At 38.8% G+C, this 22,378-nt stretch overlaps 1 protein-coding gene across 10 annotated transcripts in view; it reads left to right on the top strand.

Annotated features, from left to right (window-relative positions):
• Positions 1-5,002: 5,002 nt before the first annotated feature.
• The window catches only part of ST18 (ST18 C2H2C-type zinc finger transcription factor), a 142,543-nt gene continuing 125,167 nt past the window's right edge, over positions 5,003-22,378 (top strand). For 7 of the 10 annotated variants that reach the window (XM_043601058.1, XM_043601055.1, XM_043601057.1 and 4 more), the window contains exons 1-2: positions 5,007-5,283; positions 12,840-12,918. The gene's annotated coding sequence lies outside the window, so the exon portion shown is untranslated. Of the gene's footprint in view, positions 5,284-10,007; positions 10,135-12,839; positions 12,919-22,378 lie in introns of those variants that run through there. The other 3 variants (XM_043601052.1, XM_043601054.1, XM_043601059.1) reach the window with 2 other exon arrangements.

The raw sequence follows: 22,378 nt of genomic DNA, 5'->3' as shown, positions 1-22,378 counted from the left end.
TTCTTTTTGGTCTCCCTAGGGATTACACCAATGCTGGACAGTTTACTGTGCCAGGCAGCAATTAGCTTTTGAGTTTAAAATGCATTTAAATGGAACTTTCAGAATTCCAAAATTAGCTTGACATCATGCTTAGTGGTGGAAGACTGAATTCTTTCCTTCTAAGATCGGGAAGCAAAAAATGATGTCTGCTTGTGCCACTTCTATACTATACTGGATGCTCTAGCCAAGGCAATTAGGCAAGAAAATGAAATAAAAGTGATCTGGATTGAAAGGAAATAGGAAAACAATATCCATTTGCAAGTGACATGCTGTTGTATATAGACTTGTATACAGAAAATGCTGGGCGCCTGGGGGGGGGCTCAGTCTGTGAAGTGCCCAACTTTGGTGTAGGTCATGATCTAATGGCTTGTGAGTTCGGGCCCCGCGTCGGGCTCTGTGCTGACAGCTCAGAGCCTGGAGTCTGTTTTGGATTCTGTGTCTCCCTTTCTCTGCCCTCCCCACTTGCTCCCTGTCTGTCTGTCTGTCTCTCAAAAATGAATAAATATTAAAAAAAAAAGTATGAAAAGAAAATGCTAAGGAATCCACTGGAAAAATAATTAGAACTAAAAAAGTTCAGTAAGGTTTGAAGTTACAAAATAAACTTAAAAATTAAATATATCTCCATACAGTAGCCATAAACAAAACATGAAAGAAAACAAGTTTACATATAGTAACATCAAAGAGAATAAAATACTTAAGAAGAGATTTAACAAGAGAAATGTAAAACTTTGAATACTCTAACACATTGTTGAAAGAAATTAAAGAAGGCCTAAATAAATAGAAAGATATATTCTTGGATTGGAAGTTTCAATATTGTTTAGATGGCAATAGTAAGCAAAGTGAGCTACAAATTCAACACATTCCCTTTCAAAATCACAGCCGGCTTCTTTGCAGAAAGTGACAAGTTGATCTTAAATTTCATATGGAAATTCAAGGGACTCATAATAGTCCAACCTTGAAAAAGAACAAAGCCGGAGGAGTCACACTTCCCAATTTCAAAAGTTACTGTATTCAAAGTAGTGTGGCACTGGAATAAAGATAGATGTGTAGAACATCAGAATAAGATATAGAGTCTAGAAATAAATTCCCACGTATGGTAAATCGATTTTCAACAAGGGTTTCAAGACGATTCAAAGGAGAAAGAGTAAGAATCACACAGAGACATTGGATTTCATCAAAATTAAAAACCTTTGTGTTTTAAGAGACAAAATCAAGAAACTGAAAAGACAACCCATACAATGGGAGAAGGTTTTGCAAATTATATATCCAATAAGGGACTTGAATCTACAATACATATATAGAGAATTCCTACAACTCAATTACAAAAAAGACAAATAACCCAATTTAAAAATGGACAAAAGATCTGAATAAATAGTTCTCCAAAAAAGATATACAAATAACTGAGAAGCACCTGAATAGATGCTCAGTGTCATTAGTCAATAGGGAAATGCAAATCAAATCCAAGAGATACCAATCTACATGCCTTAGGAGGGCCATAAAAAAAAAAAAAGACAATAACAAGTGTTGGTGAAGATGTGGAGAAATTCGAACCCTATACACTGCCTATAGGAATGTAAAATGGTGCAGCTGTTTTGGAAAACAACCTGGAAGGTCCAGTTAAACATAGGGTTACCAAATGACCCAGCAATTCCACTTCCAGGTGTATACCCAAGAGAAAGAAAAACATATCTTCTCACAAAAACAGGTAAGTATGTGTTAGCAGCATTATTCGTAGATGTCCCTCGGCTGGCAAATGGATAAATCAAATGTCGTATGTCCAAACAATGCACCATCATTCAGTAATAAAGAGAAATGTATGGATACATGCTACTACAGGGATGAAACTTAATGGTATCATTCTAAGTGAAAGCAGCCAGTTACAAAGGGAAAGATACCGGATAATATTGTGAAATGCCCCAAAACGCAGATTCGTAGAGACCGAAGGTAGATTAGTGGTTGCCTGGACTTGAAGGAGGGAATTGGCCAGTATTGAATGGAGAGTAAGTGACTGCCGACAGTTATGGCATTTCTTTTTGGGGTGATAAATGGTCGCGTGACTATAAATATATTAAAAATCCTTAAACTGGATGCTCTAAATTGGTAAATAATTTGGTGTGCCGTTTATATTTCAATAAAGCCGTGATTTAAAAATTTTCCAATATTAGATGATACGTATCTTTCAGTGTTAGTAGTATCCATTAAAATTCTGAAACTGATCAGGTGGCTCATGTCTCAGCTAGAAATACATGTTGTCATCAGATGTACCTGGGGCAACATCGTTTCCATCTTGTAAGGGTTCACTAATGGTATAACTGATACCACAGTAAAGGGATTCATTTGAAAGAGTGGCATTTAAGGGACTGTATACTCCCTGTATGGGGATTTTCATATTGGACATTGGCTGTTCCTAATTTGTCCTTGCACTGTAGTATTGCCTTTATTAAAAAAAAATTTTTTTTATTAGTTTTCTTTATTTTTGAGAGGCAGACAGAGACAGAGCACGCATGGGGGAGGGGCAGAGAGAGAGGGAGAGACACAGAATCCGAAGCAGGCTCCAGGCTCCGAGCTGTCAGCACAGAGCCCGACGTGGGGCCCGAACTCACAAACCGTGGGATCATGACCTGAGCCGAAGTCGGACGCTCAACCGACTGAGCCACCCAGGCGCCCCTGTAGTATTGCCTTTAAATAGCACAGTGAAATTTTGTACTAGGCAGTTATACTATTAACAATGCCAAATGTATTGCAAAAACCTTGATGGATTGATAGCCCTCATGTTAGGAAGGAAAGTGAGCCTAACTATACCCACCCCCTCACATGGCCCATAGATCTACTTTTTTTATATTTCTAATGTAATTTATTTATTTTGTGAGGGAGAGCAGTGAGCAGAGGAGGGGCAGAGAGGGAAGGCGAGAGAGAGAATCCCAAGCAGGCTCTGCACTGTCAGTGCAGAGCCCCATGTGGGGCTTGAACTCACAAACTGTGAGATGGTGACCTGAGCCAAAACCAAGAGTCGGGCACTTAACCGACTGGAGCCACCCAGGTGCGCCCAAATGGAACTATTTTTAAGGTCAGGTTGTAAAGTATTTAATGTTGTACCCAATTTAAGGAAGGAGTCGACTGCTCTATTTTAATTAATACAGACTTGGAGGCCATTAGCATAAGAGGCTGAAGGAATTCTGTCTCTGGGCATGTGCTTCCGATTCCTCGGAGGGCATGTGCTCAGAAGGCAGGCCAGGGCCAGCCAGAACAGGTGGGAGGTGGGGAGGGAGTGCCTTTCATAAAACCAAAACCAGGTAAGGGAACGATGGGGGGCAAGGGTCTCAAACTATGTATTTAGGTCCTATTGGAAGAGAAGACTATCTTTTACCTCCCTTTTCCCTCTTCTGTACAGAGAGCCTAGCACAGTGTCTCTGAGGTTTCTTACATGTTGAACGGATGTGAGAAGGTTTAAATTCTTTCTAAAGACTTTTCATAGCTCTCCTCTGGTAGGGAAGTCAGTTCTTATTCATGTGCTTTCTTTTCCTTTTCTATTATAGACAGAGTCTGGTGAGCTCTTAGGAGATGGCCATGGTGGTTTTTCTTAAAAACTGCTTTTAGGGGCGCCTGGGTGGCGCAGTCGGTTAAGCGTCCGACTTCAGCCAGGTCACGATCTCGCGGTCTGTGAGTTCGAGCCCCGCGTCGGGCTCTGGGCTGATGGCTCAGAGCCTGGAGCCTGTTTCCGATTCTGTGTCTCCCTCTCTCTCTGCCCCTCCCCCGTTCATGCTCTGTCTCTCTCTGTCCCAAAAATAAATAAACGTTGAAAAAAAATTAAAAAAAAAACTGCTTTTAAGAAAAGTGAGTGGACTCAAACTTTAAAAATGTGGCTGTGTGGTTCAACCCTACAAACAAACAAAAGTGAAATCTTCATTTTTTTTTTTTATTGGTTCGGAGGAAAATATTGCCAAGGGTGTTTTAAAAATAGTTCTGGGGAAATATTTGGAGACAAGACTCTTCACTCAGTGTTTCAGCCTGACACGTTTCGTGAGAGCCCCACCTGTTTTTGTGAGTTTGGTAGTCATTCCTTAAAATGGAAAAGGGCTCGTTGGAAATTCTGAAGGATCGGTTGTTTTTCCATTATTTAATTTATTTAATACTATGGTGGGGGGCGGGGGAGAAACACATCAAATAGCCACTCGGAGTCAAGGCTTAAAGCAGCAGCGTGAAAAACCTCCCCGGTGAGGACGGAGGACAGCGCTCCCCGCAGAGGGAAGGACAGCAGCGTCCAGTCCTGAAGCCAGTCCTGGAGACAGTGCTGTGGGGCTCTGAACTAAGAGACCATTCTGTGTGCGACTCACACGGAGTCTGGTGCCGAATAAAGCTTTGCTAGGCTCCACCCAGAAGTGTGGTTGCCTTTGTCATTTTAATTGGTCTGTGTTTGTGAAGTGGGGCCTCTATTTACTTGTAGCTTGGGGCTTGTGTTTACCAAGCCTGGTGGAGGCCAAGTGACGGGGCTCCTGCGAGCTCTCCCGCTGTACCTTGAGGCACTTTTCTTTTCAGTATCTGTGCCTGTCTAATTCGTGAGCTTCTGTGAAGCAAGCACAGGAGGGTACAAGGCCTACAGGGAGGAATTATACCTAATTACTCAAATAATTGCTAGGCTGTTGCCTTCTTAGTCACTGAAAATAATTTCCAGGTCCCTGGCTTTTATAGATAGTCTTCTAGAGGCAGGAGGACACAGCCCCCTTTTTAACGCAGCCCATTCACTCACAAAATCAGAACACTCGAGCCTGCAAAATTAATAAGCACCACTTCCATTACATATATTTTAGGTTGTTGTTGCCGTGGCGATAAAGTCAGGGACATTGAATCTCCTCTGTTGAGCCATTGTTATCATCCCTGGCCATCTGCTGCAGAGGAGTGATATTCGGTCTCATTTGCATGATGACTGATATATGGGAGGTTTGGAAGGACATATGCCACAGCAATCATGTGATGGAAATTAAAGTGAAAGTTTTGGGCCCAGAGCCGAAAAAAAATCTGTGTATGCGCATGAGGCTGTTGATGTGCAAATGTGAATCATATTGAGAAGGTCTGAATAGGGAGGTGTGACGTAAAGAGGGGACACAAACGGAGGTGCTTATCTCTAAGCAGTCAAAGGCACTGGATGTCATATCATGGGAACTACCTTTCAAAGACACAGCTTTAGTGTTTCCGTTCAGCACACGAGGGAGGCGAGAAATATAAGTTTTGGAAACAAACAAAAAAGTAAGTTTAAAACTTTGGAGCCGCGTACTGTTTACGCTGACGTTTAAGGCACTCGGAATTTTAGTAAGTTTTCATGTCTTAAGTTGTAACGTTTAGTTTTGTTTCTGGGGGAAGAAAAGCCACTACTAAAGGCTGAAGTTTAGAAGTGGTTGATGGTTTTTCTGATGTTTGTTTTTGAACTTCTCTGGTTTCTGCTGTGATGTGTATATACTTGGTCATTATTTTAAATGCTGTTTCTCTCTCTCTCTCTCTCTCCTTTTTCTTTTCTTTCTTTCCTTTTTTTTTTTTTTTTTGGTAAAAAACGTTATTGTATCTGCTTTGAGAAGGATTTCAGAATAAAATGCCATGGTGCAATTGCATTTATACTGCATCAGTAACACTTTTGTTCATATACATTTTTGAAATGTGCAAATTTGCAACAGAGAATATTTGATATGAAGTCATACTTGCTACACTTTTTTCTTTGCGACAGAAAAATTACCAGCAAGATCCCACATCTGACATCTCACTAGAATAGAGGAGATCTTTGGCGGGGGGGGAGGGGGGGCTGTCAACACAATAATATCAGTTATTTCTATAAATGAATAACCAACATCAAAAGGATGGTTTTGTTGTGAAAAGGCAAAATTCTGGTAGTGGCTGCACATAGGCAAAGAGTTTATGGGAAGTCCCGAAGAAATTTGAATTGATAAGTATTGTATTTATAATCTTGTCTTTAAATGTTTCGAGAAATGAATAAGAACAGCCTCCTTAAAAAATGATACGGCTCATTTTTTGATAAATGCAGATGTCAGAAGACTCTTTAGAAAGTTAAAAAGTAATATTAGAAAAGGCTGAAAAATGAGAAAGACTTAATACTAGCCTTGAACAAAATTTTACAGAAGGATGAGCTCAGTGAAGTAAAAGGAGACAGAAAATATACCCTGATAAACAGGACTTTGCCTCATATTCCTTTCGTCCTAACAAGGCATTTATTAATCGTCCTTGCTTTGATACACGTGAAAATAATAGAAGTCTCGTAAAAGGGTGTAGTGAGCTTTTTTTCAGTTTCAAGGAACAAAGCAGCTAATAGCAAAGTATGTAAAATAACTTCTCCAGTATTGATTTTTGAAAAGATAGAGGCTTCTCGTCAGAAAAAGTTATATCAAATCTCATCTTAGGCCATAACTAGCACTACAACATCCAGGAAACAAAAAAGAAAAACAAATGGTGAACAAATCTTGAATACAGTTGTGTATGCTATTTTTATGTTAGAAGAAAAGTAAATGAGTTCCAGGGAATAATCAGATTCATAGTCTAAAATAAAACTGAAACTAGACTTTGTCTTCTTTTTTTTTTTTCCTTTCAGCTATCATCTGCATATGATCTTACTTTTATGTATGTAACCTAAGATTACCAGTGATCTTTTTTCTCCTTCTTCTAAATATTCAATTAGTCAGTGGTGATTATGATGTGGCCTTCTTGGCTTACTCCAATATTAGATTAATATAGATTTCTTGCCAAATTAGCGGAAATCACTGTTGCACATAAGAGTGACTCACTCTTTTTTAGTTGTATTCATGTTATAGAAGCAGCATCGTTTTAAGCTTAAAAGCTTTTATATTTTAAATCTGGATATACTGTACCTTGGAGAGCATAAGGTGGTTGTATTTAAAACCTTTCTACAGAACACATTGGAACTTTTATGAGATTCTAATTTAGTTATGTTTAAAGGAATCCTCTTTTTTTTTTTTTTTTTGAAAAGTGGTTGTTACTATTCTGCTCTAACATCCATCAGTAAGATTTCAAGTTTCCTGGTTCTTTTTGAATTAGACATTTAGAAGTGTAAAGAACTTGAGAAGGAAGAGAGATGTTTGGAGCTGTCCATGGTAGCATGCTCTTTAAAAAGTAAACAGTTCTATAAATTGCATATCTACATACTCTGTGGAATTGGCTTGATTACCCTTTTTAAAGGTTGGAATTAAATTCTTATTAGATAAATTAACCTGGTACACGCAGTAGTTCGCTGCAGAAAATGTAACTATGGTACTCATCACTAAATTGCAAAACTTTAAACTTCCATAATGTTAATCAGTGTTCCTGCCTACAGCTTTAGAGTGTTTATGAGTAAACAAACGAAAATCACAATCTATTAAATACATAATTCTTTAGGTTGACATTAATATGAGCGCTCAGTGCAAATAGTTTCCATGGTAGTAGGGCAATGTGAGCAAACATCAAAAAATGTAACTTGCATGACTTTATTGCTCTTGAAATTAATTCTTGTCCTTATGTGACCTGCCATGTCTGCTATAGAAATCTAAAAGATCATAATTGTTTGATATGAAATGCAAAAAGAATAGTTAAATTGAAAGTTTAACATCATGAAATTCAAAATCTCAAGCGGTATATAAACATTAAAAGAAACTTTGGACTGCTAATCCTAGGAAATGAGTTTTATGGATTGAATTCAACAAGGCTTCAGAAATGGTTCCATCTGCTGCCTAGCAGCTGGCGAAAGGATAAATTTAATTCATTAATTCATTTGGAAAAAAGGATCCAAGTAGTAAAGACTTCATTGCTCATAATGCATATAGGTGAAAACACAAACTGAAAGCTGGTCCAATTGATCATCCTAGATAATGAGCTACATTTTGTCTTCCCTTTTTTGGTAAAGGTCTTAGTGATTGAGTCAATACGGTGTTGATTTTTATGACAATAACCAATCATTTCCAATCATTTCAGTGATAGAAAAAAACTCAGGGAAATTTAAAGTCAGTCACAGTTTTTAATGTAGGGGGTTGTAGGCAATAGAAATTATGCATTTCTGATTTTGTGCACTGTATACATGGGTAGCAGTATGTGTATCTCTGTTTAAAAATATATGCACATACATACCCTGAGTCATATACATTCTGAATCACTTCGATGAACTACTTATGTTAGGTGGCATTCTCCCATTTGTTGAAATAATCACAATTCTTGGGTACTCGAGATCAATATAAGTAAAGCATATTTTAGCTTCAAAAGTCATAGTTACTCAAAAGTTGCAAGGTTCAAAATAACACTTGTTTTGTTTTCTTATCCTTCTACCCTTCAAATTATTTGCCTCGGTCTCTGTTTTCACTCACATCCTGCAGAGGTCTTCAAAAGATGCCAAGTTGTACATGAAGTAGGCTTTTCTCAACTCCTCTGCTGTTAGGCACTTTGACATGGAAAAAAAGATCTCGTTGGCTACATTGCCCAGGACTTTTTAGTATCTTTATGTAAAAGTAATGGAGGTTTAATGCCCAGTTTCTTGAATCATTTCAATGAAGTCAATGTGATGAGGCGTGGGAAAAGTTAATGTTGAATCCTCTTTAACTTACGATTGTATTGGTGGTTTTTTTTTTTTTTCCGTCTGCCAGCATTTTAATGAGAGTGAGGTTCCCCTTAGAAATGTATAGCTTGCCTCTCAGGCAAGGTAAATGTTTCCTGGTTGCCAGTTAATTGATCCATGATAGAGATAAGAACATCCCTGGAAGGTAGGCGGCTGCAGCAGCCTGCATACATTTTAGCACTTCTTTTTGGATGGTGATTTCATGAATGGTTTTTGACTTTTCTTTCTCTGTGGCCCATAGCTCACTGCGGTGGGTTTGTTGGATTTACTATAAAGATTCTGTCTGCACCCTGTGGGTTGGGTTAAGAATCAGGGTTTATGCATTTACTTGTACTGTTGCATTGTTTATACAGCTTTGGTTTAGTTTTGATCTTTTTTTTTTTTTTTTTTTTTTTTTTGCCTTTGAGGCTCTTCCACAGTGTCAGCTGCTGACTGATAGTAGGAAAACGGCCTCGTGGTGTGAATGAAAGGGACCTAGCGGTTGGTAAACAGAGATAAGGAATAAATAGAGCACAGGCAAAAGGAGATAGTTCTGTGGGGGCCCAGATTGCTGCCAGTCTGTTCAAGGGAGATGCAGAGGCTGTCCTTTTCCCAGATTAAATTAGTGTGCGAAATCTCCAGTGACCTCCTCCCCTTCTCCCCATACTCTTTAGCCAAGCTGAACAGCCTCTGCTGTAAAGTATTCATTTTATCCAGGGACAAGCTGGACAATAGAACTCTCCCTGATACTTATGGACAGCTGTCCTCATTCATAGTGCTCTCAGTATTTCATTTTTCATAGGAGTTAAAAGGGTTTTTACCTTGTAACTGAAAGAGGGCATAAATGCAACTTTGCCAGTTCTGAGGCTGCTGGGGCAGGGGGTGGGACGGAGGTGGGGGTGACTTTGGAGTGAGGAGAAGCTGCTAGGAGAGCAATTCTTTTTTGTTTTGCTAATATGATTATCCCGAGGCAGAAATTACATTCTAAATCGGGGTTCCTCGCAAACAGAAAATATCTTTGATTCTGAAAGTTTCCTAAAATTAAGGTCACCAGTGCAAGCTAGATAATTCATCTTCGCCTGCTCTACCCTTGTTTTGGCTAAATATGCATGCATTTTATTACCTGCAAATAACCACCCGTAAATAGTAAGCCTGTAAGATACCTCGGTAGTCCCATATATTTTTTTCTTTTTTTTTTTAGTGATTTACTGCAAATATATTCAGCATTTGACTGATTAAATAGACCTTCGGCAACCTTGAGGGTCACTGTGTAGAGTATGTACATAGAAAATGCATCAGCCCATTGTACCCTGGCAGCTAATGAGATTGGTCGTTAAGTAAATGACACAAAGCCTACAAAAAAAGCTTAGCAGCTCACTAGAGTATCACAGAGTGTCCCTGCACACCACACAACGACACAAACACTGGACTAACCTAGCCCACCCCTGCTTTATTCTACATCACTGCTTCCCTGATGTCAGCGTGAGAGGCAGAACAAAGGCTAGGAGGCACGGGTAAGTCAGTCTGGCAATTAAGCCCTAGGGAGAAAGTAGAACAAATCTGAGCCTAACCGTGGGGCTGAAAGTCCGGTTCTCGACAAGTAGGTCAGAATGAAGGGATTTTGCTATCACTCCTGGAAATGTTGCTTCAGTGATCAGTGCTCTTGCGTTGTTGTTATTGTTGTTTTGTTTTGCCGTTTCATAAAAGTTTTTGAATTTCAGAAGTAAAGTGTACCCCAGAATGCAAGTGAACTTGAATTTGGGAAGGTAGGCTGTTTGCGGGAGAGACGGTGCTTTCACAAATGATGACCATTCAGGTGTGTGTGCAGGTTTGAAAAACTTTCAGAGGCATCAGGCAACTTTGATTTTAGTTAGTCCTACTGCTTTTAAAAGATAATGTGGAAACCTTGAGCAGGAATGCGTGCAGTGAGGTTCATTCTTGTCAACGTAAAATCGTCCCATCTGCTAAGGTGTATTTAATTTCATTTGTGGGATAACCATTTCCTTGATCAGTATCTTAAAAATCAATCCATCAAATGCAACAAAACAAGAAAATAAAGGCGTCTCTGTTCTTCCTGTGTTCCATTTCTCTTGGATCTGCAAATAAAATCATTGCTGCGAATCTGTAATATTGAATAGGATTAGTGGTTATTTGCTTGCTGTACTTGGGAAAAAAATCAAAGCTCTCTGACACTGAGCAGCATTGACTTACTGTGTCCCTTGGAAAAATGCATTTGCAGTGTCGAAGTATAACATTGCAGGATCCTTTAGAGAAATATGGCAACAGGAAGTTGCCAGAAAGTCTTATTTGCCTTGCTGAAATGTCTGTCTGCCTTAGACTTGTGTACTCAGAGGACGTTTAGTTCAAGAGAGGATGATATTGTTACAAGACATTCAGGTAAATGAAATATTTTATTCTAAGAACTGCCAGCTTAGCGGATTGTCAATGGCTTAATAAACTCTGACAATCTCACAGAAAACATTTTAAAAAGTATTGTTAACATAAGGGTGGTGTTTTTAAAATGGATGGATTCATAGTATCAGTGTCAGGATTGAATTTTTAAAACCACTGTCATTTAATATTAGAATGGCATGTCCTAATCATTTGTTCATAAATTAAAACTCTCCATATTATGCAGAAATCAGTTTGCTAACTGGCATGACTTGCCCTGAAACATTTTTATTTACATAAGAATATAGAGATTTTAGGATACAGAATAAATCACTTATTATTAATATTCACAAGAGATTCATGATAGAGGTTTATAATATGGTCTGGGTGACCAGAGGTCACATACTTCTTCCTTTTTTTTTTTTTTTTGGTCTCAAAGTACTTTTCTTCTTCTAAATGTGTTCCCAACATTCACTCTATTTATGTAATTCATTTAAGACTGTGTATATAGTATATAACCTATATTATGTATTACAAACTCTATTATTTTTATAGTAACCAGAATTGGGAAGGAAATAAATTTTGTGAACAGGTATGACAGTGTCTTAGTAATGCCAAGTAAAATAATATGTGGGGAAGATACACTACAATTTTACTACATTAAGATCTTTCTCACAAGTAATCTCATCAGTGTGGGAGAAATCATGGGAAAAGCAAGCTATCTGACAATGGCTACAATTGCAACCTACCAATTTTAGTTTCAAGTAGAGTTATGCAGCTAATTTCCTCTTCCAGGCATTCTAGATGTACCGGGGATTTTTTTTTTTTTTCTGTTGTGAAGATTTTGGATTTGGGTCTCAGGTATTATAAGATGTTTTTCTGTACTTGCTAATGTTCATCATATTAATACAGGAGTGAATTGTTCCAAAAACACACAGTCCTTCTGGTTGGCTATAAACATTTCTCCCCTGTCCTCACCAGTACAACAAAGGGTGGGAAAACTTGACTGAAGTCCGTGCAGTTGCCTCACTGTGGACAGAACCGAGTGGAACTTTCACAGAAAGGTAGTTGCTATCCCTCAACACAAAATAGGGCTGTGTTGTAATTAAGATGAGAGGGCACAGATCACTACTTTGGCTGATGTGAACTTGTTTCTCTAAGTATTATTCTTGAATTTGAGAGAGTTTAAAAACTTTCAACTATGGAAATACACCAAGAAAGTGGATTTATCTGCTTTATAACTTTTTTCTTTAAAGAAATTTAAGGAACTTAATTTCTGTTGACAGAAGGAACTTTTATTTAGATCCACTCATATGACAAATAAGTATTACTAAAACTACGTGGTTCAAAGGACTGTACTGGGTGCTGTGGGTGATATCGGAACCTCATTCTCACACCTAAGGGTCTACGATCTAGGAAGAACTATAAAGCGTTTCCTAGAGAAGAAGTCACTATAGGTGCCACATGAGCGACACAAGCAACAAGAGAATCTACGACATCCCCTTCTCAAGTTCATGTGCTTGAGACCTGGTTCCACCATTTACTAAGTCTGTGGCTGTGAAGAAGTTATTTAACTTTTCTGGGCCTTGGTTTCCTGGTCTGTTAGATGGGGGGCCAGGGTAGATAAATCTTGCCTTATAACTCATGTGAAAATTAAATAAGATAATGTATCTAAAGTCCTTGGCATATGGTAGGTGTTCAAAAAGTGTTTGTTTTTTAACTTTCACTTGGAGTTTGAGACAATAATTGGGCATCCCAGTATCATGTTATATACTCGCTATACGTCCGCTTCCATCAGTACAGAACTCTCTCATGTTTTCCCTTCCAGAGCCTTAAATGTTGTGAGATTCCTTGAAGGATTGTGAAAATTCCATTTTACATGGCTGAGTGCCCATATCCAGTCTAAGGTAACAAGTTAAACATACTAAGTGTAACATTAAGTATATATGATTAAATTGGCTTATTGTGCACACTTTTATTAATGGCAATCAAAAGCATACATTAGAATTTCATGACATTTCAACTTTAACTTTCTGTAAGCGGAAATACTTAATTTTATCTAATTTCAAATGGCATATCTATAATTTAAGTAGTTAATTATAGCAAAGGTCTTCAGGTAATAAGATTATTAGGTTTACCCCTCGTTTCTTTTTTATTTTTAAAATTAGTATCTTTATTATTTGCCCCTTTAGGATTTATTTCATAAGGTTTTGGCTTAGGTGGTTTCTTTCAGTTGATACTTTGGATGTGGTTGAAAAAAATTCCCTTTCCAAAGACATTACGATTGAAAAATATTTTAGCACCTGCATAAAGAAACTTGAAGATAGTTTATTGTCGAATGTCTTAAAATTCCATTTCAATGAACTCTTTTTTTTAAATTTCTTTGTAAGTATTTGAATGTTGTGCTCTCAGGTTTTGCGTCAAACATATAAGCTTCTGGGCAAGAATTATTACTTTTTTGGTTTAATTCTCCAGACTGTGATTGTAGGAATATCTGTTCTCATAGGATTCGACCTGCAACATATAAGGTGCAACTTTGAGAGAATTTTGGAGCTAAGAGCTCATAAATCCTGTATATCCACAAGTAAATTGGGTTGACCCACAAAACTGTCAATGCCTTCAAAGTCTTATTAGTAACTTATTTATACTATTGAATAGGGTTATCTACAACATATAATAGCTTTGTAGATCAGAACATTTTCATTTATTTGATTTATATAGTGTAAATATGAAGGGGCCAGAGCTAACTGCACAGAATACACGTTCTCCAAAAACTCCCACATATTATATTTGTTGGTCTGTCATAGTGAACTGCATGTTAATTGATACACTATTGAAGAGTTACACTTGGTAATTCCATGAAAAACATTTACAGTATAATTTCATTAAAAAATGAGTATACAGATTTCTGTGATACATTTTTCCACTTTTTCCAAAATTTGAAACTTTAATTTCATTTCCTAAATTTTGGATTTTTCCCCATGAAGGAGAAACATGGCTAAAGGCCAGTAAACCTTGCCTTATCTTTTTTTTCAAAGGTATCACGTATGTATCCAGTTTCTGTATGAGTGAATTCATGCTTGGCATGAGACAAAACTTAGTTATCGATACTTATAATGTTATGCAGAAATGAAATAGTTAATTATTTAGATAGAATAAGCAGTGTTTTCTTTCCTGGAATGTAGATTAAAGAGAACCAGAAAACAAAAAATGAAAAATTGTGTTATTGAAAACCTAATTTGTAAAGAATGCCATCAGCTAGAAAGATGCATCTACTGTTTGCTGTTTTGTTTCTGTGGTCTATTTGGTATGAATTTGAATGAAGGCATTTACCTCTTTTAAATTTTCTTCTTTCAAATATCAGACAATGGTAGGAATTAGTCGAAACATTTCTATTCTGGAGGGTGGAAAGGGGGTGAGAAGGAAATGTGTTCATGAAGAACATGAAATCAAGGAAAGATTGAGGCTGACAATATGACTACTTTAGAAAGGGGGCAAAAATTAGAGGATGCAACCTATTTTGTGCACAGCCCTTGATCTTTTTGTGTGTGTGAAAGATACCAGTGTCTACCAAAAGGGTTAAAGAAAATGCATTCTGTTGCATCTGCTTACTAAATCCCTTACTTTAGTAGAAATTCAAATTTTGTAAAGATTATTCGTTTTATTGATGCATATAATTATAATCACAAGCCATCTGCTGATTTGGCAGGCATGGTTAAAATTCTCTAACTCTCATAACCTTTCAAGTACAGTGCCCTTGGGACTCTATTTCACTTTTATATTTTGGAAAACATGTAGGGACAAATAAGGGCGGTCATCTGCAGAATGTCAGACGTGAGGAAATGAAAGGATGGAGATCGGGGTTGCTGTTGTGGTTATTTTTAATGGTAGAGGAAGTTATTTTTCTCTTTTTTTCTTTTTTTGCTTCTGACTTCATGAAGGATTATCCTAGATTCTATGATGTATTTGGGAATTTTTTTTTCCTAGGGATTAAAGCTCTCTCATTTTACTCCTGAAAGGCAGGTTCCAAGTCTAAACAAAACAAACAAATAAAAAAAAATCTTCCCAAATGCTGCCTACATTGGTTTTCACAGGTAAATTAAGTATATTTCCCTTAGACTTTTTGAACTAATAGAATATTCCAGCGGCTTTATTTTTCTGAAATACTCACATTCAATCGAATAACCTTCCAGGCATAGATTTCAGATTGTAAAACAGTGTGTACGTGTTGATGCCAACCTTTTAGCTTAAAGGTCAGATTTTCAAATGTTTTTTTCTTTTTCTGCATGAAATTATGTACTGACCGGATTCCCCCTGGCAGGTATCTTCGTGGGGCCCTTCCTTGCCACCATAAACCTCTGAAGTTTGGTGATGTTCCATAGCTGATTCGCTTACTTCCTTGGGAATGTTTCTTCTGTAATCAAACCAGGGGATTCCAAGGGCCAGGATTTGCAGATTAGAGTTGATATATAGGCCATATCACAGCAGACTACAAGTGAGCTGAGGGCAATCTGAAAAAGCCATAGGATCCCAGGACTTGGCTTTGTCAAATAACGGAAACGTGCACATATACGTCCCCTGTTTCCCTCTCTCTCTCTCTCTCTCTCTCCCTCCCTCACACACACACACACACACACACACACACACACACACGCACACGTGAAATCATTGACCCAAGAACTATTTCTTAGGGTTTGGCAAATAAGAAAAAGAACTTTCGGTACAAACATTATGCAGATGAATTTTTTTCGTAACAATGATGATACGTATGACAATATGAACAATAATATTTACCAGGTGAGTACACTGTGCCACCCAGTGTGTTAAGTTCCTTGTAGGTATTCTATAAATCAATACCCATGGTATTTCCACTCGTGTTCCCTTTTTGCTGGCGAGGCAACTGAAACCGAGAGACATTTAAGATCCTTCGGTTACCAGTGTCCAAATCTGTGCTCTTAATCTGTTCCTATGCTACATGGTGTCTGGGCACAGAGTGGGGGTGGAGGGGGGTGGAAGGGGCAGAAACAGTGTCAGCAACGTCGTATCCAATGACAGTGGGTCTCAAGTGTGCCTGGGTTGCACTCATAGTTAAATATCATTAAGTAGTCAAATGATTCTTACTTGACAAGTTGCTTCATTTTCCTTATTGATAGCATCTGTCATATTAAGAGTTAATGCTGGGTAAACCCTATGCTCCTTGTCATTCCCCAAATTCTATAACTCTGTGAACTTTTTATAATGCAAACATCCCAGCAGTTTGAAAGATAATTCAGAGACAGCCTAAGCCTTTATTATACCTCTCTAAGACATCCATATTTAGCATGCCAATTAACCTTGGTTTCAGAAGTAGCCTGTGCTAAGAACCATATGAGCTGTAGCTCTGATGCTAAACATCAGATCAAAAGTTAAACATTTGGCCAAACAGCCAGAAATCTTGCTCGCAGAATCTGTGAGCATCCACACAGATACTTAGAAGCATCTGATAATTGAATTCTGCCTCTGAGTACTTTGGTGTCAAGCAGAAGACATGTTTTGTTTTGTTTGGTGTTGTTTTTTCTATTTTATAATGATAACAATGACACGGTGCTAACCACCCTCTTGAGTACTTTCCATCTATGAATTGTTTTAATTCACACAACAACCACGAGCAGAGCAACAACCTATAGGGTAGAGTGAAGGTCTGTCAACGGCCCCTTTTTACGGATGAGAAGACTGTGCCATGAGGAGGCGGGGCAACCAGCCAGGGAATCCGGGGCTATAGGGTCAGGGCTCCCACTGACCCGAACATACGTGGCCTCGGGTGTGACGTACCAACCTCTGTACATTTGACCTCTGAGCCTTCTCTCTGTGGGTTTGTTAAGATTTCTCTTTGCTTAAAAACTATTTCAAAACATGGATTGCAGTTTGCAGATATGTTTAGACACTGTAATATTTATTTTTGTATTTTAGATCTCGAGCAGTTACTGTCACAACACTCAAATAGTTTCCTTCTATGACTATGGAAGATTATCGTCAAAGCATTTTTACATCCTTTGCAAATACCATGTTGAAAATATAATAGTAACTGAAAAGAGCCAACTTAATAAGATTTCACAAAAATCCTTTAGAAGAGAAACTATATTTAAAATCATTTTATTCTTGGGACGCCTGAGTGGCTCAGTCAGTTGAGTGTCTGACTCTTGATGTTGGCACAGGTCATGATCTCACGGTTCTTCACATCAAATCCCAAGTAAGGCTCTACGATAACAGTGCAGAGCCTGCTTGGGATTCCGTGTCTCCTTCTCTCCCTCTCTCCCTCTGCCCCTCTCCCGCTTGTGCTGTCTCTCTGTCTCAAAATAAATACACTTAAAAAAATAAAATAAAGTCATTTTATTCTTCTCAGAATCTGGCAGAGAAGATTTGAACATGGTGATAATTGCACAAGTATTTGTTGTAAGAAAGAAAGAATGTAAGAATGAAGACTTTTAGTCACAATGGAACTCTTCCTAGGTAGATAGCATATTAAGTTCACAAGAGATTAAAATAGTTTATTCATCTGGGTATGATTTTCAGATATTGTTTGCATTTTACACGTACTAAATTTTCCAAGAAAGCCAAGTACTAAGAAATTGTGAACAGGTTACCTAGGCTTGTGTACCACTGTGGCCTGTGCAAAGGTAAAACAGGATGTGGTCACAGGCAGTTCCACTCTGCCACTCACCCTTGATGTAGGTGGGGCCAGGGCATCTCATCAGGTTTTGTCAATTCTGTTTCTCCTCTGAAAGGTAACGTTATGGCCTGAAGAACAGAATGACCACCTTTGCTTCGAGGTAGCATTATTTCAAAGAAGAGGCATTTACAGAGCCTTGAATCCATCCATTCAAAAAACTAACTAAGAACCTACTATGTTCCAGAAGCTGTGGAAAGCAGTGTAGACAGACATAAACACTGTAAGATCTCACACCATAGTAGGTGACACAGCACATTGATATTCAGAATACAGTGGGACCTATGCCATGCAAGAGGCAAGCCCAGGACATGAATTTGAAAACTGGTCAAGAGTCATAAATGACAACCATCTGGCTTGGATTACATAACCAAGATAAGAGATTCAGAAGGAAGAGGTTATTTACAGGAAAAGATGATGTACACATTGAGTACAGACAAACAGGCGTGATGTTGAGTATACATTTGATCAGTGGATCAGAAATTCAAGAGTGAGACATGGGGTGGAGAGATGGGCATTTGGATGTGGCTTCCAAGGATAATATAGGGAGAAAAGGACCCAAATTAGAAACCCCAGGGAATATCAGTAGATAATGGGAAAACAGGAGGAGAGTCCATGAAGAAGGAACTTAGAGAAAGCTGAAGAAATCCAGGAGTGACAAAACAAAGACGTGAACAGTTTCTTAAGGAAAGCAATGACTTAAGACCACAGACTGAAAATGCACGACAGGCTACTCCAAGTAGGAAGCCACCGGTGATCTTAGAGAAGCTTCAGTGGAATGAGGGGTTTGAAGCCAGATGGCCATGAATTGCATAGGGAAGGGAAGGTGACAACAAAAAGTCTCGAGGGATTTGAAGAAGTTTGACTCTGAAGCACAGAGATATCAATATAGAGAGGAGAAATATGTTTATATACTGATGGAAAGGAACCAGAGGAGAGAAGAACACTCAAAAGTTTGAAGGTCTGGAAGGGAAACCAACTAGATGAAGTAGGAAGCAAATGTAACGGAGCTCCATGGAGAACCTACCCTTAGAAGGAAGGAGAAAGCCTCTTCCTCTACAACTAGAGCAAAGGTAGGAGTGGAGACAGAAATATACTTGTAAGTGTAGAGGTAAGAGGCTAAGACCATTCAGAGTTGATAGTCTCAACATTCCCTGTGAAATCAGGCAACAAATTCTAAATCATCTCTATGTGAAATGGTTTTGTATGGCAAGTGCCTTTAACCTGGTACTTTGTATTATTACACTCACATCCTATTGTTAAAAACAAAAGGTTTTACCTGTTATGTATAATTGATACTGACACCGAAACACGGAAGACTAATGGGAACCAGAAGAGCTGGGGACTTTCCTCTCGGATTTGAACTGTTTTAACTTAGGAAGGGTGAAGGGGAAGTGGGGAGTGTCCTCTCCTCCTCCGTGAGGAGCAAGGAGTGAAAAGCAGGAGGAAGAGATTGGCTTTTCTCCACGCAGGACAGTGTCCGGCACGTTAGGGGCAATGAATTTGGATCATAGCAGGCAGCGGACCCATTTCTGTGCTTAATGTCTCTTTGTTTGGTACTTTTTTCCTTATTTTATCTGGGAGATAGAACTTCCAACTGTTAGCTTTCTTACTTTTACCACCTCTGGCCCAGACAAGGTCCCACTGTTCATACCCGGATGACGCTGTGGCCTAGAAACGTATTTCCTTCCTTTCGCTTCTCTGCTCAAAGCCATTCAAGGACATCCTATCACACTTAAAATAAGGTGCAGATTCCTCATTCTAGTCTGCACGGCTCCACCTGTTTTATAAAACAGCTTTATTGAGATATAATCCACGTACCGTACCATTTGCCCATTTAAAGTGTATGGTTCAACAGTCTTTAGTATATTCAGGGCTATATATCCATTGCCGCAATCGATTTCAGAACAATCTTCTTCCCCCAAAGAAACTCTACACCCTTTAGCCATCACCTCCACCCCAGGGTCTAGGCGACTACTAATCTACTTTATGTTTCTGTAGCTATGCCTATTCTGAACATTTCCCATAAATGGAATCATGCAGTATGTGGTCTTTTTTTTGTGACTGGCTCCTTTCTCTTAGCATAATGTTTTTCAAGGCCTCATCTGTGTTTTAGCACATATGAGTACTTGATTCCTTATTACTGATGAATAATACTCCCTTGACTGGATATACTTAGTTTTATCCATTCATTAGTTTATGGACATTTGGGTTGTTTCTGACTTTCCAGGATTAAGAATAATGTTGTTATGAACATGCCAGTACAGTTTTCTGTGGACATATGTTTTCATTTCTCTTGGGTATGTACCTAGGAGTTGAATTGCTGGATTATATAGTAACTCTGTGTTTAACCATTTGAAGAACTGCCTGATTGTTTTCCAAGGCGGCTGCATTGGAAAACACCATGCAGTAAAATTACATTTCCACCAACAGTTCTATGGAGGTCTGATTCCTGTACATCCTCACCAACACTTGTTATTGTCTGTCTTTTTCATTATAGTTATCCTAGTGGGTATAATGTGGTATCTCATTGTGATTTTGATTTGCATTTCCTTAGTGACTAATAATGTTGAACATCTTTTCACGTGCTTATTTCCATTTGTATGTCTGTTTTGAAGACATGTCTATTCAAGTCTTTTGCCCATTTCTTTTATTTTTATTTTTATTTTTTACCATTTATTGATTATTGAGAGACAGAGAGACACAGAGCATGAGCAGGGGAGGGGTAGAGAGAGGGGGAGACACAGAATCCTAAGCAGGCTCCAGGCTCTGAGCTGTCAGCACAGAGCCCGACGCAGGGCCCAAACCCACAGACTATGAGATTATGACCTGAACTGAAGTCAGATGCCCAACCAACTGAGCCACGGAGGCACCCTTTTTTATTTTTAATGTTTATTTATTTTTGAGAGACAGAGTGTGAGCAGGGGAAGGGCAGAGAGAGAGGGAGACGCAGAATCCAAGGCAGGCTCCAGGCTCTGAGCTCTGAGCCATCAGCACAGAGCCCGATGCGGGGCTCGAACTCACGAGCCATGAGATCATGACCTGAGCTGAAGTCAGATGCTCAGCTGACTGATCCACCCAGGTGCCTCATCCTTTGCACATTTCTAACTGGGAACTTTGTCTTTCTATTATTTTTTTTACCCCCCCCCCATCTTTCTATTATTGAATTGCAATTGTTCTTTATATATTCTCAATAAGAGGGCTCTGTTTTCACAGAGCACATGGTTTTTCTGCTCTTTCTCAAATGAATAAAGATTATTCCTTCTTCAATCTGAAATACCCCCAACTTCCAGCTTGCATTGTTTCCCAATAGTGCATATCACTGCTTAGATTGCTCTGTATATTTATTGTTTCCTTGGCTTTTGGTTTGGCTGCCACACTGGAATATAATTTCTGCTGTCTATCCCTGCTTCTCTGTCACCGACCTTGTGATGATGAGAGACTGTTGTGATAAAATACTTGCACCTTGGAGCTAGAATTCAGTTCCCTGCACTGCTCCTCCCTAGCTGTGCAACTCTGGGCAAGTACTTAACTTCTCTGTTTTAATCTCCTCATTTGAAGTATGAGAATAATAAGTAATCCCTCATCCATATCATTGTTGTACAAATTGAGTTAACATCTAATATACACAAAACATTTATAGCAGTATCTATCACAAAGAAATAACAGAATTTAAAAAGTTAACAAGTATTTTTGACTGATACTTAAAAGAATTTTCCTACTGTTTAATATCCAAAGACTTAATCAATCTTATCAACACATGGCCTCACCATGACCACACAGGGTTATGAATTGGGTACTACCTACCTGTGGGCTTTGCATAAGGGGTGAGTTTGGGATCATGGAATTTTGTAGAATTTCTATGGTGTGCCTTGCCTTTTATGTATGATTTATCACGGTAATCCTCACAGCTCTAGAGGGAGGTTCTGTTATCACAGCCTTTTAGAAGATGAAGAACCTGATGATTAGGGAGGTTACAAAGTTCTGAGATCTAGAACTAGCAGACGTCAGAGTTAGGATCCCAGCTCGTATTGGTGTTAGTTCTGTGACAAAGCATGGAACCCTCTAAATCTGCCTTGGGCCAGGGCTCAGGATCTCCCATCATTAACAAATCATTTCCAGGTCATTTATCACTGTCTTCCCTATATACTGGCTTTATGATTTTTTTTTAATGTTTATTTATTTTTGAGAGAGAGAGAGAGAGAGAGAGAGAGCGCACTGACAGGGGAGGGGCAGAGAGAGAGAGAGGAAGCCACAGAATCTGAAGCAGGCTCCAGGCTCTGAGAGGTCAGCACAGAGCCCAATGTGGGGCTCAAACTCATGAACCTCAAGATCACAACTGAGCCACCTGGGCACCCCATGGCTTCGTGATTTTTTAAGCCATATTTCAGTGTCTTTATTATTTTAACACTTATTACTGATTTTCTGAACATTCTGTGGAGCTTGTATCTAGTCTAAATGCGGCACAAAACATTCCTTGACTTCATTCTATCCTTGTAGGTCTTTCTACGCTTTGCTCAGAGAAACACATAGTTGTCCAGCATCACGCTGCCTTCTTAGCCAGTGCTACATAGCAGGAATCAACACTGGCCTCAGACATGCTTTTGAGTACTAGCTCTTACTGACAGTGTGACCTAGGTTTGCGCAGCTTCCGGGACTAA

Source organism: Prionailurus bengalensis, chromosome F2, assembly GCF_016509475.1.
Source record: "Prionailurus bengalensis isolate Pbe53 chromosome F2, Fcat_Pben_1.1_paternal_pri, whole genome shotgun sequence".
Lineage (NCBI taxonomy): Eukaryota > Metazoa > Chordata > Mammalia > Carnivora > Felidae > Prionailurus > Prionailurus bengalensis.
This window is presented reverse-complemented; position numbering and strand designations above follow the sequence as displayed.